Source organism: Drosophila takahashii, chromosome X (assembly GCF_030179915.1).
Source record: "Drosophila takahashii strain IR98-3 E-12201 chromosome X, DtakHiC1v2, whole genome shotgun sequence".
Taxonomy (NCBI): domain Eukaryota; kingdom Metazoa; phylum Arthropoda; class Insecta; order Diptera; family Drosophilidae; genus Drosophila; species Drosophila takahashii.
In genome coordinates, this window is record NC_091683.1 from 1,394,856 (window position 1) to 1,416,919 (window position 22,064).

The following is a 22,064-nucleotide window of genomic DNA, read 5'->3' on the forward strand; positions in this document are numbered from 1 at the left end:
ACCCCCTTCTAAACCCCTTCCCTTCCACCTCTTTCAAACCGCAGGAGCAGAGCAGCTCGTTTTTCTTATGTTTTTCAGTTTAGTCTCAGTTACCGGTTGTTCAATGTGAGAGATACAAAGGAGATGATGCTCCAAACAAACCTGCCGCGAGAGTACCAAAGTAAACCAAACCAGAGAAACGGGAAGAGACAGCAGAAGAGAGTCGAGTGCCAAAGAGATTCTTCTAGATCTGCTGGAAATCTTCTACACATATGCTCACGAAAGTTTGGGGTGTTTGTAAGGGAAGTAAGTTGTTGAGGAATACGAAATACATATAGGGAAATAAGATAAACAACTTATAAAGAAATTCTTTGAGTTACAAAAGAAACAGTTTTAAAAAAAACATCCTTTATCCTATTTTACAGGGTATTTTCCTACTACATTAGATCCTGCCTTCTTTTTCACATCACCATCGTCGTTGTGTTTTTCTCCTGCTGATGATGTGCTGCTGGCCTGGCCCATGTGGCAATGTGGCAAGAAATGTGGCATGTGGCTGGAGCCCCTTGTTTATGTGTCTACTGTATGCTGTGTATATGTACGTATGTATGGCCACATATTGCATGTTGCCAGCAGCTCTCCTCAATTGGCAACAAACACTGTTGCACTGTTTGTGTGGATGTGTTCATGTGTGCGTTAGCATGTAGCATTTCTACGGTGAAATGTCTGCGCGTGTGGCACGCATGAGAAGATTTCTTTCTGGCTCCATTTCGGGACTATCGCATGACCCTGAAATGCAATCGCATTCGCAATCGCAGCTCTCTCTTTCTATCTATCTATAATTTTATATCGCTCAGAGGATGTTTCTCCCATCAATCTTAAGATTAATTGCTTCATTTTATGACCTTAAATGCAGGTTATTAAAAATAACAAATATTACACATTTTTTGCAACGTCAGTACAAAAATATAATGTTAATATTATGTAGATATGTTGTAGATATTATGTAGATATCATGTAGATATCATGTAGATATTATGTAGATACTATGTAGATATTATTTAAATATATTTTCCTCCCCATGATCTTGTTCTTCAGAAGCTGTGACACACAAGCTCCCCGACGACTTGATGATCATCAAATGGAGACGGTTAATCATCATTGGGGGTTTTTTTTGTCTTTGTACGAAAGAAGAAACATGCGTTGCCCGTTGTTGTCGGCTCCTCCTCATCTTCCTCCTCGTCTTGAAATCCCCCCTTCCTACTCCACGCCACAGTGTTTGGCTGTAAGTTATTCCTACAACAGCAGGAATTTGTTTAAGGCATACACATAACACCAAAAGGCAACAACAACAACAAATGGCAAACAACTTGAAACCGGTTGCCTTTGCAAATTTTTTCCTCATCGCATCAACTCTTCATTTTCCTCCTTCGCATCCCCCTCCTACCCCTCCATTCTATGGCTGCCCCTTTTCCCTTATCCAGCTATTTTCAACTGTGGTTTCAACTTGAATCAATCATTGAATCGGACACTTAATCAATATTTATAAAATGGATATTGAATTCCTTTATTCCAGCTTTTCAATTCTTTTGCAGAATTGCTATTTTCAACTGTGGTTTCAACTTGATTACAGATTACTGAACACATATATGGGCTTAAAGTTGCTTCCGCCTCGAATGTGGAAAAGTGGGAGGCGAAGTTACCACGCCCACTGCGGCAAGCCACAACCTCATCGTCTTCATCTTCGCCTTCTCAAATCCGCTGGTTGACCACCTTTTGGCCTCGTGAGTTGTAATCAACTTGTTGCCAAGTGAACTTGGTTGATAGTGAGAAGAATAATAAGGAAAGGATTAGGGTTGTACAAACCGAGCTTAAAAGGATAAACTATATCATTGGATATTTCCATTACAGATTAAATACAATTTAAAACCCATAAACGCAATCTTTAATTTCTCTTAATCATCACTTAACTTGTAATAAAGTTCCACTAAGCAATGATCATAAATTCATAGTAAATTACAAGCCCGTAATATCTTTATATACCTTATGGGAGACCACCCGCTAAATTTTCCCACCCACAAAACAACGGCACACGGTGACCATCATTACCATTAGCATTATCAACATTACCGCACCTCAAATCTGAGTACGAATACGAATACGAATCCAAATCCCAGGCCATCAGTAAAATCCATTCCGAGGGTTACACGCGGTGCAATCTAAATGCCAAACAAGAAATCAAGGCAAAAACGAACAGAATGAATAAAAGCCAGCGGAAAAAACAAGAGTCAAATGCAAAGAATAAACAAAAACGGGGAAGTGTAAGGGTAACCCCCTTCATCGCCATCCTCATTCCCCGGAAAACTCGCTGGTTAAACAACAATTGCAGGGCAAAAAGCATCTGAGCACACAACACATGTGCCACCAAATTATTCACACCTCCTCCACAAGTTCTCCACCTCGAAGTTCTCTCCGCAACTCAACCACGCCCACTCGAGACGCACACCCCCTATAATTTTCCCTCCCCACCTTGGTTTTTTTTGGTCCCATCACCAACTCCAATTTCAACTCTGAACACTGAACACCGCATTATTATTTTAATTACACACAAAAAAAAAATACGAAAAAAATTTAACAACAACCACACATGCACAAACATAAAACGTCAACAGATCGGGTCAAAATACTAGGAATGCATCGTACTAGAGGTTTTAGGAAACATTTTAATCATCCGAAGAACGGAACATTGCTTAAAATTCGAGAATGCGGTTATTATCTTATCTGTAATAACTCACTGAATTAGTAAGCTAATTAAATGAATCCGAAAATATGTATTTATTATATTTAAATATTTATTTTATAAAGTGTATAACTTAAATGTTATACATTTTAATTAAATTCAATTTTGAATTTAATGTTTTTGGATTTTATAATTTTCCTTCGTAAACCTAATTTTCTCACCGCTGCTGTATATGGCAGCTATATATGTAAATATCTGTGCATGAACACGACTTTGGAGTTTTTGGACTCGGACTCTGCTGAGAGGCCAAGTTGGCAAAGTGCACTCGAGAAAAGGGCGACACAAAAGCGCCCCCAAAAACGATGGAGTTTTCAACGAGGGGATGCAAAAAAAAAAGGGGTAAAAGGGGGCTGTTACCCTTGCAAGGAGCCAAATGCAACAGCACACGTGTTGCACAGATGTGCGGCAACAACATAAGTTGCCAAGTGGCAAACAATTACTCCGCAAGTTTTTTTTTTGGTGGAAAATCGTGGGGATGATGCGTTTTAAAGTAGGGAAAACAGAGGGGGTTGTATCGTTCTCGTTCCAATGAAAACTTTTTTACAACATGACGATGGGTTTAATACCCACTTTTCCTGAAAGATTTATGAAAACACCCGAAAAATACCTTATATAAAATTGTATCAATTGGGTTAATATATATAATATTAATATAAATCTTACATTTTTAGTTATAGAGCCTCTAGACTCTCAAGACGACCAAAGACAACGTTTCAAGGTCTCCGACTTGAGCTTCGACACTAATTCCCATAGCCACAGATACAGATACAGATTCATATCCAAAGTTAAGCTGAGATACGAGTACCGAGACAAGGAGACAACGAACGAACAAATCTGGCTTGGCAACCGCAGAAAATCTCAAGATATGTGTTACCAAGATTCGAGAGATTTTGGTTGGTGGCAGAAAGAAATAAAGCATTTTCCTTTCGCTCGCTGATTTATTGTAAACTGCGCCTATTATTATACTGCCCCCTCCGCCGCTTTTCACCTCACCTCTCCGCCTTTTTTCCTCTTTTTCGGATGCTTCATTTTCATGGCATTTTATTGTCTGTACTTTACTTTTTTCAGTTTTTTCTGTCTTGCCTCAATTGTCTGGCATTGCATGGTTTTATTTCTTATTTCCCCCTTTTTAGCCCCTCGACAGCCTCTTGGCTTCAAATAATTTTATATTTAGCCGCCGTTTCTGCCTGCTTCTTCTCCGACTTCGTCAAGAAAAGCGGCAAACAAGAAGCCTAAAAAAATCAGAAACGGCGAAAATTAACCAGAGGCAAGCATTTCGTGTGGCACGATGTGAGAAGTGCCGGGGATCCGCTTCAGTTTTATATATAGAATTGCAACAATGCGAACACGGCACCTCGAACAGAAGAACCATGCGGCCAAAGAGGCGAATACTTTGAGAACTATCGACAATAGTTCAGATCGGCCGATAGTTCCGATAGCCCAGTAATTTCCTCGATAATTTTATTGGCAAAAGCATATATATTAACCAAAATCGAAGTTTTCAGCACTTAGTGCTCCCCCAATCTCCCCATTATTTCTTTTAATTTAAATGTATTGTTTATCGATAAATAAAAGAAAGGTAAGAACAAATGCAAAATTAGCCCAAAACACATAAATAAGTTGCTTTGTGATATAAATGAAACAAAAATAAAGAGACAATAGCCTAAACGCATTTATTAAAACTATTTAAACTGATGTTCAAAAAGAAAAGAACACCCATTAATCGATTACCCACTGAAACAAATAGCGATATTAACGTCTTATGGTTAAATTAACATCTGGTTAATTAGCACTTTGTTTGTGAATTTGGTGAATTGCAATATATGAACATCAAACTGCGACAAATTAAAACAATTCACGGGTTGCCCAATTAATCAAGCTGCGAGAAGATATACATTCAGATGCGGATTCCGATTCCAATTCCCTTTCATTCGGCTGAGACGTGAATGCGATTTCATTATTTCATTAGTCGAATCTGGAAACCTTAACGAGGGGAAAGTGCAAATTTCGCGATGCCCCGGGAGGAACAGTAAGTTACTTGCTCTCTCCGCTGGCAAATAAAAACATTATCCACACACGCGCCCGCCGCCGATCGACTAATTAAACAGAAAACAAAAAAACAAACTTTGATGTATTTTTGATTTGATTATTTTCCAGCCCTACGCTTCTCGATGCCAAATTTGTATTGATGTCTTTGTAAGGGCGAAAAAATTGCCAGCAGATTTATTGGATTTTTTCTTTTGATATTCAATGTGAGTTGTTAACGGCGGCAGCTGTTGTTAATGAGCTCCAAGCTCCACTGTACCCCGTGTGTACTCCACTGTAGCCCAAATTGTATTCGAACATCTCTCATTTCAGCTCCAAAAGTTCGTGACTTTTTTTTGGGCGGCAAATGGAGGGATTCATGTCATATCCGCATAATGAATTTGCATTTTAGCTACAATTTCGCAGATCCGCGTAATTTGAGGCGATTTACTTGCAACACATAGAGGAAAAAAAAGAAGGGAGTGAGTGAATTGGAAAGCGCCAAAAAAAATTGGGCTTGCACACTCATCCAATTTGATGGATTTGATAACTTTACATATCATTTGTTTGCTATTAATCAGCACGTAATTTTTTGCAACTTGAACCATATATCATATATCATAGTCAAGAGATCTGATGATCAGTATTGAAAATATAGGGAATGATATTATTTCTATAACCTCGGGTTAAGTTAAAGTTAAACTTTAAAACTAGTTTACTATCGTTATTAATGAAAGTAAATACAAATATTGAGATCATTTCAACTAATCTAATAATATTCGTAGGCAATTACGCTTGATCAAATATTTATATTAATTTACTAATACCAGTTTTAATGACAATTTTCAGTACTCAGATGCGGAAGATGTGTGTGCCGAAGAAGATGGCCAAAAACAGCAAAAAGATGGAAAACCAGTCATGGCAATGGGTAAATAAAAAATCGATTAGAGCAATGGTAATACCCCCGAAGCAAATAACACTCAAAACGAGGAAAACCAATAAACGGGGAAAACGGGGAAGCAAAGAAAAGTTAATGGAGGTGGTATGGGATCATCATCATCATCATCATAAGAGGTGTTCGACCAAAGTTCTAATCAAAATATTGTAAAATACGAAGGGGAAAAGAAACCAAAGCCAAGAAGAAGAAGATGCAGAGTGAAAGGACAGTCAAAGAGCAAAAAAAAACAAAACATAGCCAAAAAAAAGAGAAAAAAAACTAACAACTAAATTTGTGAAACCGTTATTATCATGTCGTGTTTCGCCCCATCTCCCTCTCTCTCCCCCTATCTCTATATCTGTCTCTGTCTTTTGACCAGCTCGATTATGAAAGATACATTTTGTATCTGTATTTTTGTGCTTTTTTTGGTAGCTGTGTTTTAGCCATTTGTGTTTGCATCAAAAACCATCGTTTTACCATTTTGTACTTTTTACACATTTTTTCTTGCTCTTTCTTGTTCGGCGATTCGATTCGTTTGCATTAATCCAATTTGTTGTTGCCGCTGGCGTTTTGTTGTTATTCAGTGAGTAGGTGTAAGTGTGTAGGTGTGTCTGTATCTATGTGCGGGTGCTAATTCAATTAACGGCATTAAACAAGGCGCCTCACTGCTATCGATATTTCAGCACAATTGCCTATCGAGGGATTTACTATTTCCAAAGTACCACCGAATATTTAATAGTTCTTAGGGTATTAAAAAAAGTTGAATACTAAACTATAGATTTTTTAAACATTTACGGAAATTCAACTTGAATAAGACTTCAAATTTTGTTATTAAAAGTTTTGTTATCGACATTTCATGATAATTACCTATCGAAGGCTTCACAATTTTTTATGTGCATTAATACTTAAATGAAAAACTGGTCATACTATAGGGACAAAAACATATTTGTATTGTATAACTTCTGGATCAAATCTCGCGACTTTAACTTATATTTATTATTTATTTCCCCATTAAATTAGTGCCCCTCTGCTAAGTGTTAAGTGCTCGCTGGGCAGCTAAAAAATGAAATGAATGAGTATGTAGGCCTAGTCGAGGGTTCAAAATCGCGAAACTGTAACAAACTGGCCAGAAACGAGAGCGAAAGGTAGAAGGAAAACTCGACCAACGCAAAGGTGCAATGCCAACCGCATTTTATGTGCTAGTATTTCTCATATTTTTTCCATTTCGCCCCAGGCATGTTTACAAACTTAAAGTACACAAAAAAGACTTGTGTATGCCCCACTCATTTTCCGAGCTTTTTCATCATCTCTTCCCCTTTATAGCTCATTATGTCAGCCGTTTTTATGGTCAACCCGACACCTCAACTATTGGAAATTACTTTTTCCATATTTTTTAACGAAACCTCTTCTTCTAAATCACCCAACAAATAGATCAGTGGAGCAACCAGCAGGGGAAAAGTAGAGAACTGAAGTGAAGATGACAAGAAGCTATTTTCTATGTTCTACGACTTTCGATTTTACACTTGGAAGGGTAAAACGGCAAAAAACAAAAAAAAAAGAGAGAGCAAGTGTGAAATGCGATCAGAAGTAGAGTAAATAAAGGCGTGTGTGTAGGCCAGTGTACTACATCTATAACCCTCTCAGGGGTCTGAAAATAGAGCGGAGTCATAAGAAAATTTCCCTACATCTCAATAACCGATTTACAAATTAATAAACTTATTTTTTTGTCATTTTGTTAGGAAACTTTTTTGTAAATTTTTATTGCTTGAAAGACTCATACAATTTTCTTTTAGATTTTGTGTGAATATTTTTGGATCCACAGAACATTAAATCTCTAGTTTTTGATAGCGATTAATATTTCCGATTATTTCGATAATTTGCAAAATTCCTCTCATTCGTTATTTTTTACTCTTCTTTAGAATTACTGGAAATTCCTGTCACTTGGCGGTAAAAAAAAACTATTAAACACTTGGAAAAGGTTGCGGCTGCGCCGTCTCGCTCGCACCCACGCTCCTGCGAGAGCATTTCACTCACCTTCTCCTTTTTGCCAGTTTTCCAGAGAGAGAGGGCTGCCGATGATCCTCCTCTCTTTTTCCAGTGCGTGTGCGCAACAACTACACGAATACTGGATACTGGAAGTCGAAGCCTCTTCCTTTTCTTCTCTCTTGATGCTGCTTCTTCTTTAGTTGTTGTTTCTCTCGGGGATCCGGTTTTTTTTTTGTTAATTTCTTTCAACTTGTTTTTCTTATTTCTCCTTTCTTATTTGCCTCTCATCTCCAATCTTGTTGTTGTATTTTCCAAAAATATATAAAACAGCACACTTGCACACAGGAAAAAAATGTAATAATTTTGGTAGAAAAAACGGCACTGGAATTATTCTCTTGTGGAATTTTTGGTTGTTGTTGTTGAGTTATTCGATTGATCGGCGAGATAAAAAAATAATAATACACATTCACCAACACACGCGCGCGTTTTTGAAAGAGCGAGGGAGAGAGAAAGAGCGCGCGATAGTAAACACGTGAGAAAAGAGAAGCCTTTTTATTTATTTTTTCACTATTTTTTGTCCTTTGCGTTTGACTAATTTGCCAAAAAGAAACTCTAGCATTTTCGCGGTCAACCGGTTTATCGCTCCTCCTTTTTTCGTTCTTCAAATTACAACTGTCGTTCGCTTTAAATAAACCTAAGGCATTTTAAAACTATTTTTCTCGTAATATCTTTACTTCTTTCGTTCCGAAAATGGGTTTTTGGGGAATTTGTTTACAGCAGCTCCCTGGTGCTCAGAAATTTCCAACTTTTCGCGGCGGAGCTGGAAATCCAACTGTTGTTTCGATTCGCGGCAATAGCCACGGCAAATCGCCAGAAAACCGCTTTCAAACCGCAGCATCGAACCGTAACATGTTCGACAGAACAGAAATGTAAAGATATATTTTGTTAAATTTAATTTCATATAGGTACAACAAAAAATCCATAAAAAAAAGGAAAAATATGAGCTTTAATCAATATTTTTAAATATTTTGTGATTTATGGTGCGCTTTTTAATAATCCTTTTTTATTAAACATGTATAATTTATATTCAGATGGCTAATATATTGTCTGTCAGTTCAATAGTATTCGATTTATTGTGTTGAACTTTTGTTTTCAAAAAATTCCAAAAATTTATTGATAATATTTTAATGTTAATAATTAAAAGATGTTTCTTTAAATTCACGTTACAGGTTTTCTTGCGTTGCAAGCGAGCAGTGCGCAACCATGGCCAACCCGTTCGGACAAAAACAAGTCCAATTGCCGGCGAAATGTTGCAGGGAACATGTTTGAGAAAAACACACAATGGTGTTGTTCCCGCCACATTTGGCTAGAAAATGTAGAAAATCATAATTGGAAATGTATTTTTATAAACATTTAAGCCCAATTAAAAGACTTAATTGAAGTTAACTTTTTTTACAATAAGTCGAAGTGGAATGGATATACCTGTTCAAAAATAGATTACAATTTTTTAAAAATTAGAAATAACATCTTATCCGTAATTTTAGTTTAAACGCGAATGAAAAAATAATTAATACGACTGAAGTTATTACCCAATAAACCAATAAATGCAAAATCAATGAACTATTTACAAATTTAATTCGCTTTAAAAAATGCCGTCAAATAGCTAGATGTTCGAAGGCCAAAGTGGCATCACTGGTCCCTGACCCGTTCAAGCGGTTTGTTGTTGCTCGCCCTCGCGCGATGTTCGACACAGCCTGCTGCGCATGCGCAACGGCCGCCGGTTTGAAGCGCAACAGTTTGATAATTGTTTGGTGCTTCGGATCGAACAAGTTCGCCGCTGTAGGAATCTATGTTAAGTTAACATTTACTTTTCGGCCAAATCAATTATTTATTGGCCAAAGCCAAATACACAAAATACAAATCGAAAACAAATAGTTCGCTCTAAGTGTGCATATATAAAATGAATAAATGTGTTTACCTACATATTTGTGAAAAATGGCTTGAGCAAACGGGTGTGCGAGTGGGATGGCGCATAGTTTGAGTGCGTAGTGAGCAGGTAAAAAAGTTCGATGGCATTATTTTTGCTTTTTATACACATGTACATTGTACAAAGAGTATTTAAATTATTAACAAGTTTTATTACTTTTATATTTTATGCCAGCTTTTAAAGAAAATAAGTCCATTTCCATCGGAGAATTCTAATAAAAAAAAATATTTTAACCTTAGGTTAAGGACTGATTTCTCATCAGCCTGTTAAACTAAAAGTTGGTTCTTAACGAATATTAACATTTCCATCCGATTTTTATTTTTCATGTGAGTAAGTTATATTTATTTGTTTGTACGTTTATCTTTTTTCCCATATACATATAAGTCAGAGTATCCAATATTCCGCTTGGCTTTTATTTGAATTTCTTCGCCTTTTGCACTTGACTTTGAGCCACTACTACGTGTACTCGTTGCTATTAATGTTGCGTAATTAAATGCGCAATGCATCCCAATTGGCATTTCAATTTGAATGCGGCTAAAACGTAACTACAGCACTGCTATTTTCTGGCCTTCGAGGGAAGACCCCCCTCAACCTCAACACCCAATTCCCCCGCCACCGCCAAGGTCAAGGTCACTGGCCAAACATCAAAAATGTTCAGCTCAGTTTCGTTTTGCGTCTAGCGTTCTTTATTTTATTTTCGTTTGACCTGCAGTTTACTTGAGGCTCTTCAAGTGTATGTGTGTTTTTTGGGTGTTATCGAATATCATGTTTATAAATTCGGTTCATAATTAACTTTCTTTAGTCATTTCGGTACCAAATGTTCTTCTTGCCATATGCCTTTTTTGCCCCATCCCCGTTATAACGTATCTTTCTACCACTTTCTAACCAAGTAAGACGACCCAAAGAACCTTCGGCTTCCTTGTGTTTATTATTTTTCCTACTTGTTTTGGTCGTCATGCTACACTCACCACCTTAGTTATGAAAAGCAAAAGAAAAAACTGGTCCAAAAAAAGTATATATCAGTGGCGTAGAAAATGGGGATAGGTTATAGGTGTTAAGCCCCCTTGCCACAATCCCTTTAAGGTGAAATTCCTATGCAAAATAAGGTCAAAAAAGGTAAGCCATAAAAAATTGATTTTGAAAACCCCTCCTCCACCAATTATTGGCTACGCCACTGGATGCATATGTCAGCAAGCCAGCCACAACGGAAATAAAATAATAAAAATGTATAGAGAAAAATTAAATATGTATATTTATAAAAAAAAAAACACCTTTAAATAACAATTGTATAATATTAAGCAGTGCTTTTCCATGAGAAACCATCGCCATGAGGCAAATTATAAACGAACCCTTTACTTTAGAAGAATATATTTTTAAAAGATCAATGAAAGTGCAACAGCGACACAAAGAAAAATCGACGAGTGTCCAATGCAAGATTTTGTGACTTTATGGGCTAAGCTGCCCTGTTGTAGAACAACTTTAATTAGGATTAAAACCTGGCTTGGATCTCATTTCTATTTACCCGTGAGCAAATCACGTTAATCACCGAAGCGTAGGAAAGGAAAAGCGCTACTCGAAGGGGAAAAAATAGAGTGTCTGTCTGGTCATTGTTTGGACTTTTGCTTTCGGCGCCAAAGAAAAATGAAAAGCCGCCACCAACAAACATAGAGAATGGGTTCTCTGTTTTTTGGCAAGGTGATTTTTAGGTTTTTAGGAAGATCACTAAACTACCAATTACCTTTATGATGCTGTCTCTCCATCCCTCCCACCTTATTAATACCTATCTGCACTTTTGCACAAGCCTTTCCATTGACAGTTATAATTACTTTAATGATGATTTCAGCTTCAGTTGACTTGCGGTGGGAAAACGAGGAGAAGTCGAGTCGAGAGAGGAAAATCGTGTGGAAATTCAAGGGATTGCCTTTGTTTGTGAGCGCTTAAAATGCAATTATGCATTTGCAGGACGAAAGGCAGGCAGCACAAGCACAGGACTTTCGCCAGGGCGGGTTGCAAAATAAATTTAATTGCAATGCGTTGGCAAATCGAATTAAACAGTGTAAAAGGAACAACAACAAGTGGCACACCCAAAACAACAAAAAAAAAACCAAACAAAAAAAGCAGAAAAAACAAAAGAGACATTTCAGAAAACACCAAGCTCTTTTCCCCTGCGGCAACAACGCCATCCAATTGAATATATTAATGCAAATTAACCCATTAATGTCTGCCAATTTCAGGCAGCAGCAAAGGGGCTTAATCCGAAAAGAGGTGGAAGAAACAAACTGACAATTATCCCAAGGGAATTCGCGCTGAGGAAATTAAAGCTGTCCCGGGTACAGCATACAAATATAGTTTTATTCAATTTCAGACAGCAAAAAATTAATTTTCAGGGATTAAGTGACGGTTAAGCTCGGTTTAAATTTTCAAAACCTCGTTTTTTCAAAGTGTTCTAATTATAAATTATTTTTTGCAAGCCTTTAGATCGAAAGTTAACGCGCTTTTCTCTCCACCCAAAAACCCTTGGCATTATGCCTACAATTATTCAATTAAAAAATTCCCCGCCCACTTTGCGCCGCCGCCACCCACAACTTTTGGCCAAGAAAATTCAGAGTGCGAGTGGCTGACAACAATGTTGGCAGCTGCATGGAAAACTTGGAAAACTTTTTAAGTGACTTCTAATAGCGAATTATGATGCAGCAGCCAGCGAAGAAGGAGAGAGGATGAGACACACAAGGGTTAACGGGGGGCCAAGAAGGCGGCCAATTTTCAATGCACTGTGGGTGGTGAGGTGGTGCGAAAGGGGGTGGAAAATAAAGGAGCTGCGGCGAAAAGTTCACGCTTAAAACTTGACAACGATAACTTCATTGAGGAATGGAAACTGCGGGGCGCTTTGAAGGGGGGAAGAAAAGTGAGGGATATGGAAGCCACACACATGCCTGAGAAGGAGGTGGAAGAGGGTTGGGGGGTTGCACTTGCCTAAGACCGGAAGTGAGAGAGAAATTTTAACAAAGTTAGTTAGTTTCTTCCTTCCTTCCTGGCTTCCTTCCTGCTCTTCCTGATTTTCAAATGCACTTAAGGAAAAAACAATCAGTTTATAAAAAATATACAGAAAAGATAAAAATTGTATAATTAATAATAGAATAGAATACATAATAGAATTTCTATCATAGTTCGCACTTACGAATAATATCCGAATTTTGGTATTTATTTTAGATTTTTATGCTTAATCGCTTTCATTTCCGTTTGAACTTCCACAAAAAAATGTCCCTACTTTTATTAGTAATGGCATATTAAGTTCAAGGGAAATTTTTTTCTAAATTAAGTAATTCCATTTGGATTTTCCTCGTGGTAAACAAGTTTCGATGAGTGGATGTGTGGCTTTATATAATGACAAAGTGCACTCTGACGTTATCATCATCATCAGTGGAACGCATGTCGCAGCCCCTTCCCAACCCCTTCCATACTCCTTCCCTACCCCTTCCTTGCCCCTCCTTACACACCCCTGATTTCAGAGACCTCAAAAAGTTGCTCGTTTTAATGAATTATGCGTACATTGATAATAATTTCCTGGTTCTGGCTCCCTTCGCCAACAAGTTATGGCTTTTTTGGCCATACGACAACCTGAAGAGCAACTAGGAACCCGCCCACTTTTCTCAGTTTTCCCACTCCTACGCCCACCTGAAAACCTTGAGGGGCGAGAGGGCGTAGTTGCGTGTTGCTGTCTGCACTAATATAAAAGTTTCGTGCACTTTTAATAAGGCTGCGTTTATGACGACAGCGGCGGCGGAAAAACAACAAGAATGAAAAACTGCAAGGATTCGGCGAAGAATGGGCGGAAAATTCTGTGGGCGGGTGTGTTGGAATTCCGCTTTTCTTTTTGCATCAACTGCATATGACGACAAGTGTCAGAAAGTCGACAGCAGCGAGAAAAACTTTTCGGGGGCAAAAAAAAGGAAAAGAAAAAGAACAAAAGTTCCAGAGAATCCAAAAGAAAGTGGCTAAAAAATAGGAAGAAAGCGAAATTAAGGCAGTGATGAAAATTAAGTATACCGAATATTATAGTTACTAAAATAAATCAAAATTATTTCAAGAAAATTAACTAAATTTAATTTAAGAAAATATAATTTGAAGTATTTTCAATCACTTGTAAAATGTTCATAGCACATTTTGTAAACTTTTCCCATCTCAATCCCCATCTTTTTCGGGGATGAACATAATTTTTGGTTGGAAATTGCTGCCCCATTTTCCAATTTTCCTGCTGCTGCTGCCTTTGCAGGAAAGCCACACCACACACTCCTCTTCTAATTGAGTTGTTTGCTCTGGTTGTTGCATTTAATCGCATTAAATTTGCCTCAAAGGCCGAGTGGACAGTGGAGGAGGTCCCTCTGTACAGTGGAGCCTGCTGCCTGTGGACGGATGTGGTTGACACACACACACATACATGGAGTACGGAACACGGAATGCCAATGCCACTTAAAGCCAAGCCCGAAGTGGAGTCAGTCAATGGTATTTTAATAGAGCCTAATGGGCATTTTAATTGCCGGGCAAGGCCGCAAAATGTGTGATGGGTGGGTGGGTGGTTGGCCCTCTGGGGGGAAAGGAGAAGGCTATAAAAGTGAGACAGAGAGAGTGAGACAACGACAACGACAAAGACGAGAAGCACAAGCTTTATCTTTATGAATATCGCGACACTTTATGAAGGCCCCCGAAACGACATCAGCGATAAAAACAGTGAAACGTGTCCAGTAGAGAAAGAAAAAAACAGGAGAAAATGGTGCGGGCGTGTCACGTATCCGACAGATACGACAGAAAGGCAGGCAGACCGAGATATATAGCTACATGACTGGGTTCCCCATATATTCAACTCCATTCGTAGATCCAATCCATCCGAGAGTCGTCTCATTTTGGTAATCTGGGTCGCATGCCTTTCGTTTTGTCACCTCTTTTGTCCGATCTTCTGTGTTCCCCGTTCTTGTTCTCGTTCTCAATCTCCATCTCAATCTTAATTGATTGGATTGAGTGACCGAACGGACCGACCGCTAGGCGATTAGCAAAAGGTTTTTGACACACTTAACATGCGGTGATTGATGGTTCTGCCGCTCGGTAATGCTTGCTAAAAGTCTATAAATGGCCATAATCCGGAAACCGAGCGAAAGCTGCGATTCAATGTATTTCATACACTCCTTTTGCCCCGCCCCACTTTGTTATACAACTTTGGGGATGTCATCATCGTCACCTTTAACTGCAACTGCAACTGAAAACTGCAACCGAAAAGCGGCAGAGGCAACCAACGCAAGCTGCCTCATGATCAGCGGTCACTATTGCCCAACAACTAAAGGCAGTGGAGTCGAAAAATAACAGGGGGTGCAATTATAATTATAGAAACAATAACACATTATTAATCAACTTTCCATAAATGTTACATAAAAATTTTAAAACTGAACTGGAGCTTAAGAATTCGCGTTGTTTAAAAAAGTTTTTGATAAAAACCTCGAGTGCCTGGGAGATAAAGTTATGCAAGCAGTAAATCGACTGCTTGCACTGCTTGCATTCACTCACCATTATTTGCTCATAACTTTTTAATGAATGGTCAGATTACAAAATTTTCTTCTACATTTAAATAGGTATTTATAAACACAACTAAATGACATTTACACTTTTACAGTTTTTATAATAATATAAAATACTAATTCTTATAATAGAAAATTACATGAAATATATTCTGTAATATTTACTAGCCTTTCTATACATATATCCCCCGTGCTTCTTTTTTTGGCCACCTCTGGCACTCGAAACTGGCACTTTAAAAAAAAAACACCGCCTTACGGTAGCCATCGGTAGCAAAGTGCCGAGTGGCAAGTATGGGTTAAGTAAGTGGGACTCGGCGAGGCTGAAGATGATAATGAGGATCCCATCCCAGAGTCGAAAGGTGATTACGATGGTGATGCAACCTGTTTCCTGATTTCGCCATTGCGCCTCCGAATTCCCTCCTTCTAACAATGTTTTTTGTTTTTTGCCTAATTATAGATATTCGCCTGTTCAGGTGACAAGAAGATTTGTCTTTTTTTTCTACCCTTTTTCCCTGATTACATATGCCATTGGCTTCTTCTTCATTTTGGCTCCGAAATGGAAAATGACAAAAGCTCTTTTCGGGGGGATGAAGATGAAAACGAAAATGAAGAAGAAGTGAGTGCAACTTTGGAGTTCACTTTTGTCGTGGAGTGTTAATGGGAAATTGAAAACCCATTTGCTGATTAATTTCTCAAAAAAAAAACCAAAAAAAAAAACACAAAACCAAAACGAAGCAGTAGCAGAAGAAAAACATTTACGTAAATGAACTTTTCCTTCTGTTTGAATGCTGCTGTTGTTGTTGTTGCTGCTCTCGCTGCAAAAGTTTTCCATTTTCCGTTTTCAGTTTTCAACCGAGTTCGTTGTTTGTTTGCTGTTTGTCGCTTCGCTTTTGTCGCTTTGCTTGACAAAAAAAACAACAAAAAACACAAAAAAAAAAGAAAAGTTGGTAAAATGTTTTTGCATTCGTTTGCTAGTTTTCTAGTTTTATTTATGCCCTCCATTCATCCTGTCACCTCTGTTTCACGGCAAGGATATTACCAGAGCTTACGGTTCCTAAAGCCGCGATGGGATTACGGGTATTACCGAAGAGCCTTCTATTCTGATCCATTTTGGGGAAGTGGCTTTGTTTGAAAAATGTTCTAAGTTAAAACATATATTCTGTAAATATTCTTTCTTTCACTTTTATCCTAGAGGATCCATTCTTTCGACCCTAATTTACTTATTACTTTTAACTAGGGTGTTAAATTAAAGTTCATTCTTTTTCTTTAAATAATTAAATATAGTGATGAAGATAAAATATATTTTGTTGTTTATAAAGTAGTTTGAAGTCATTTAAATTCCATTTTAAATAAAGTAAATAGATTTGCAAAGTCAAATCAATTGTAATATTAACGCAATATTTACATTCATTTAATTGCCTCAAAAGAGCATTTCAAAATCGTCTGGCGAACTCTTGGCAACCCTTTGCTTTTCGCTCTCGGGGGACACTAAACTTTTCTGTCTGCCTAATCAACTGTCGAAATCGGTGGAGGACCACCCCCATTCCATCCTGCCCTCCTGGAATGCATTATTCAGGAGGACTTGCAGTTGGGAATTTGGAATCCAGGAGGCCGCTCACAGAAACGCATGATTCCCACGGATTTGGGTGTACTACAGTCCGCCTGACTGTCAATCTTTTCATTTGTCCGCCAGTCTGCCCGTTTGTCCGTATCTTTGTCCGTATGCCTCTGTCTTCGGCTCTACTTGCGCCTTGCACCTTTTCTGTGACAGCGATGTCTTTGAAAACTTGGATTTGTTTTTACCCAAATGTGGAATGTGGAGAAGTAACGAAAAAAAGAAGAAGTAGAAGAAAAAACAAGGATATAGCAACAAATTCGGGAACTTGTACTGTGAATCGTTCGCATATCTGCGAAATGTCCCCATCGCCGTGCTGCTCTCATCCTCATCCTCTGTATGCAAAATGCAAAAGTTTAGCCAGTAAATCTTTGCAAGTGGCACATAAACTTTGCCAAAGAAACTTTTTTCGCTCCAAAGTTCCCCCTCAGTGCAGAGATCTAGAAAAAAATGATACAGTGCCAAGAAGTGAAGTGAAGGGGATAAAGGAAGGCGGCAGCAGGGCAAAAGGAAGGCAGAGTGCCAAGGAAAGTTTCACAGAAGGCAAAGAGCATTGCCAAAAGCGGCTCATAGGCCACGAATTGTGATTTATGACCTGGCAATGATGTGGAGCAGAGAAGGGGAGGTGGATGCGTAATGCGTACCTCAGGTTATCCAGGAGACTCTTCTTTAGTCCATCTTATCAGCGTTTGTTAAACACTTCTGGACAGCACGGATTTCCGCTTCCTAATGAGATATAATGGAGTTTACTTATCTGTAAGTAACTTTCTTGATTTCAAACTTCAAAATCGATTAAGAAACGTTTGGAAAGTTGCCATTGATATTGTTTCAGATACCTTAGTCAGTGGCGGGGATCCAACATTTCGTTGCTAAGGGGTTTTCAGAACCAAATTGTTGTGTCATACTTTTTGAATACCAACGTTTCTACTTTACACCGAGTGAGTGAAAAAGCGAATGATTTTTGTATAAACGTCTATGGATATGAATGATGTAAAGACATAAGAAAATATTTAAACATTATTATTAGGTGGGGACACCTTATAGTAATTTATTAATCATTTGTGATAATCTGTAATAATGCGAAACGAAGGGAAGGGAAATCAACCTTCCGAATTGAGCAATCCATTTGCTCATCGAAGGCAATTGGAATTGCAGCCGAAATTGCGATGGTCTTGCCTTAACCCCTTCTTGGCCCCTTAACCCCATCGCAACCCCTCCTGTCAACTGTTGGCAGCTGCAGTTTTGGTGGCACCTTTCGGGGCCCCGAAAATCGGTGTTGTAATTAAGCCAGAGAGTTAAGAGCTTCAGAGCCTCAAGTGGCGACCCGAAGCGCCCGAGTCATCGGTTGCGCCACCACCTCCGCACCACTTTGCACCACTGGCACCTCCAACCACCAACCACCAAGGTCTGTTGGCTGTATGGCTGGATGGCGGCTGTCTGTCATTAAGTCGCCCTGTCAGACCCTCGACAAATGAATGAAATGAATGCCTAACGAGTGACAAGCGGCAATCGAAAAAGAGTACAAATCTTGCAGTGATGCGCAAATGAAGATGGGAAAAATCACAGCCGAGATACCTATGGTTTTTTATAATTTATCATACCGAAATTGTTTTATTATAGTATTTTAAAAATATTATTAGTTTTGGGTTATCCTTTTTTTATGAGAATTTAGTCAAAAAACAAAAATTAAATTGCTATAAAATTAAATTAAAGACAGTTTGGGTCTTGTAAAAAGGATTTTTATCTAGCCAATGAAGTTTGGCAACTCTACTCAGAAAAAAATAAAATTTTAATCCTTTTTCTAGTAGTATTTAAAAAAATTAAAATAAAATCAAAAATTAAATTGCGATACAATTAAATAAAAGATACATCAAAAACCCTATTATCTAGCCAAAAAAAGAGCCAATTTGGCAACTCTGGTCGTAGGGCCCCAAAAATGCATGGGTTTCCATTGGGTTTCAATCTCAATCTCAAATAGGTGACCCCGACACGACACCCAATTGCAACAGAAACATATCATCTTCAGTGCCATCATCATTAAGGTCTACGCACAATCGGTGGTCGGTGGATAAAACTGAAAAGGGGGGCTTAGGCTTATCGCCGCTTGCCCATCAGCAGCGGTTTGGACTAATTGTCGAATCCGATTTCAGTGTGCAGCTCAGCTCTTCTCTTTTTTTTTGGTCAAGGAAAGGGGGAACATGGGGTGTTAATGTCAGGCCCGATTAGGTCGCGGTCAAAATAATTTCGGAAGAGGGGAGCGCTCAGGGGGTTAAACACTGATTGGGGTCTGCTAGTTTGAAGCTTCTTTGTTTGATTAATCTTTCTGTCTGTCAATTTGTCAGTTGTCGTTCGACAATTGGGAAATTAAATCAATTTACGCTATTTATTGTAAGCAATATATATTTAAAACTAAAAGATTAAATAAAGAATAAATTAAAAAAAACATTTAGCGGCATGCAACTATTTGGATTATTGGAACTTTATAAAAGTAATTTAAATTACTAATTTATTAATATAATTACTTAAACTAAAATTATTACATAATTATTATTAATTAGTAGGACGTTAATCCAAAATCTGTATAAAGTTTAAATTTGTTCATTTTTTTAAATTAAAAAATACACCACAAAAAATATTTTCAAACCTAATATTTACAAGTGAAATGCACACCATTATTTATTTCCTTTCAGTTGCACCATTAACCCCTGTTTGCTTTTCTTTCACCTTTTCCTTGTCCCAAAATGAAGCATAAATCGCTTTAGCGCTTTCGCATAATTTTCAATATCGCGCCAATAAAAAAATCTGCCAAGAGGGATGATGAAAGGGGGGCAGGGGCGATGGTAAGGGGGGACAGAAATTACATTGAAAATTGGAAAAAATAACTCTTGCTCCTTTTCGCCCTTCACACACACACACTCCACTCACTACAGAGATTGCCATTAGCACCTTGCTTACGTGCCACGCCCCCACATATTCTCCAGCCCCCCTTTTTTCCAGGTGCAAGATTTATGTGCCATGTGTTGAGGGTTTTTTTTTTTGGGTGTTTGCCTCGTGTGAGGGGTTGGGTTTTAGGGCCTGGCAATATGCTAAAAATGTGCTTTTGCATTGCAATTTTTTCCCGCTTTTCCCCCAACCGATTTTCTGTTCTGCTGCATGGCTTATGATCATATTTTCCCCGTTGCCATTTTTTTTTTCTGTTGTTGCTAAAAGCAATCAAAACTTTTTCATTTACAGACTCTGAGGGCAAAAGCAGCAAGCCAGCCGGCATTCATTTACCATCTATATATTTTTTTTAACATTTTCTCGATGCTTCAAGAGAGTCAAGGTGAAAATGGATTGACATGAACGAAGGTGGCAACTAAATCATTTTAAGTCTTAGGAAATTGATTGAAAAAATTACGAAAGAATTGCAGATAAAAGAAGGGAGGCTGGAAAAAATGCAATCTCCAAGGGCTGAACAGTGCGACCCTGCTAAAAATTTAAAGGTATTTAAGAATCGATATTTAAACCTTTGTGAGAATAAGAATCGATATTTAAACCTTTGTGAAACACAAAAATCCCAGAGACTCCCATAGTTTATCTTCAATATTTCCCGATTTTAAGTTGACAATCCACCTATCGAACAAAGACTGCTTCTTTCAATCAAAGTTGTTCAATGATTCCTCCACGACTTCCCTTTTTTTTTTGGGAAACTTGGCAACTTGTCTGGCTATCCATTCCGAATATTTCAAACCCCCCCGAACCTCGTGCCACGAAAAAATGCTTTGTTTTGTTTTTGCACTTTTGGATAGCACACTTTTTGCGATACATAAACGTGGCTGCAATTTATGCGCCCAGGCCGACGGTTGTGCAACCGCAGAGCACCACCCCCATCCTCTATAAAGGTGACCCCTCCCCGCCCTTCGCAATCCCCCTCACAATCGCCACCCTTGTAGTAAAACTGCAGCAGCAAAGCGCGGACTGCCAAACCAACTTCAAACTCGCAATATAAACACATAAATCCTGGCCACTGATACACACAGATTCCGTAGGAAGAGGAGACTACCAATATTTCCGGGGGGGTTGGTTAAGGGGGGAATTTGTCTGTCCAACTTTTGCGTACCGGCAACAAACAACAACAAAAACTTGGTTAGACGCCTCAGCTCTACGACAGTGGCGCCAATAAAATCAGCATTGCAAATAGTAACTCCTATTTAATTCTAGATTTTTTTTAGACAATGTTAACTTAAGCTTAAAATATTAAAAAAACAAAATCATTTGAAAATGATGAATAAATAGTAATGAAAAAATATTAAATAGAATATTTTTTTATAAAAAAGAGATACTTATTTATAAAAAAAAATATTCTCTTTTTTATTAATATTTTAAGTTTATTTTTCTTATGTATAAAAATACTATTTATAAGTCAAATATAAATCTCTTAATATTGGATCATTACTATTTATAAATCCTCTTTGATTCCATTCTTTTTTTTAATATTTTAAAGCTAAAAATGTGTTATTGAAATTATATAAACGATTTTGTCGCTATGCCAATGGTAAAAAAGTTATATTGTTTCTGCTGCGTTTACGTTCTCTCCCTCTTCCCTTCCCTCTTTATTTACCGAAAGTGGCCGTTCAACAAAAATATTATTGGGGCGTCGTCCCCTGCCCAATGTAAAAAAAAGTTACACCTTTTGGCCATTTTTGGCTGCAAGTTTAGAGGGGCGGAAACAAAAGTTGAATTATTGCAAACATGGGAGGGGTAAGAGGGGTGAGAAGAGAGGGACAAAAGGGGTCAAAAGGGACTGCTGCACATGCATTATGGATTCCCCGAAACGGCTGCGATGAACAGACAACAAGCTGTTTGCACTTGGAAGGCTTAAGGTCGCCGCCAGAGAAAAACAAAAAAAAGGGTAAATGCAGTTACAATTCCCCCATAGGGAAAGCGGGCAGCGAAAGGGGGGCGCACCTACACCCATGATTGAGTGCAAATAAATCCAGTTGCTAATGCTGAATGATGTATGATGAGCCCTCATGGAGTGGAGTAGCCAAGTCGATTTCAGTTCATGAAACTCCTTTGCCAAAGTTTTCAAGGGAAGTGATCACTGGGTTAAAACTCAACTTTGAGATAAATGGTTTCGTAGGAGGAAAACTTAGAGCTTGGAAAATATCGATTTTTTCACAATATTT

At 38.1% G+C, this 22,064-nt stretch overlaps 1 protein-coding gene across 4 annotated transcripts in view; it reads right to left on the reverse strand.

Moving 5' to 3' along the window:
* Positions 1-22,064, reverse strand: part of LOC108063845 (uncharacterized) — an 89,737-nt gene that overhangs the window by 66,192 nt on the left and 1,481 nt on the right. Inside the window, exons 1-2 of one of the 4 annotated variants that reach the window (XM_070218499.1) lie at positions 8,459-8,543; positions 7,773-8,058 (exon numbers count right to left, since the gene is read on the reverse strand). The exons of 2 other annotated variants lie outside the window; for them this stretch is intronic. The gene's annotated coding sequence lies outside the window, so the exon portion shown is untranslated. Of the gene's footprint in view, positions 1-7,772; positions 8,430-8,458; positions 8,544-22,064 lie in introns of those variants that run through there. One more of the 4 variants, XM_070218501.1, reaches the window with a different exon arrangement.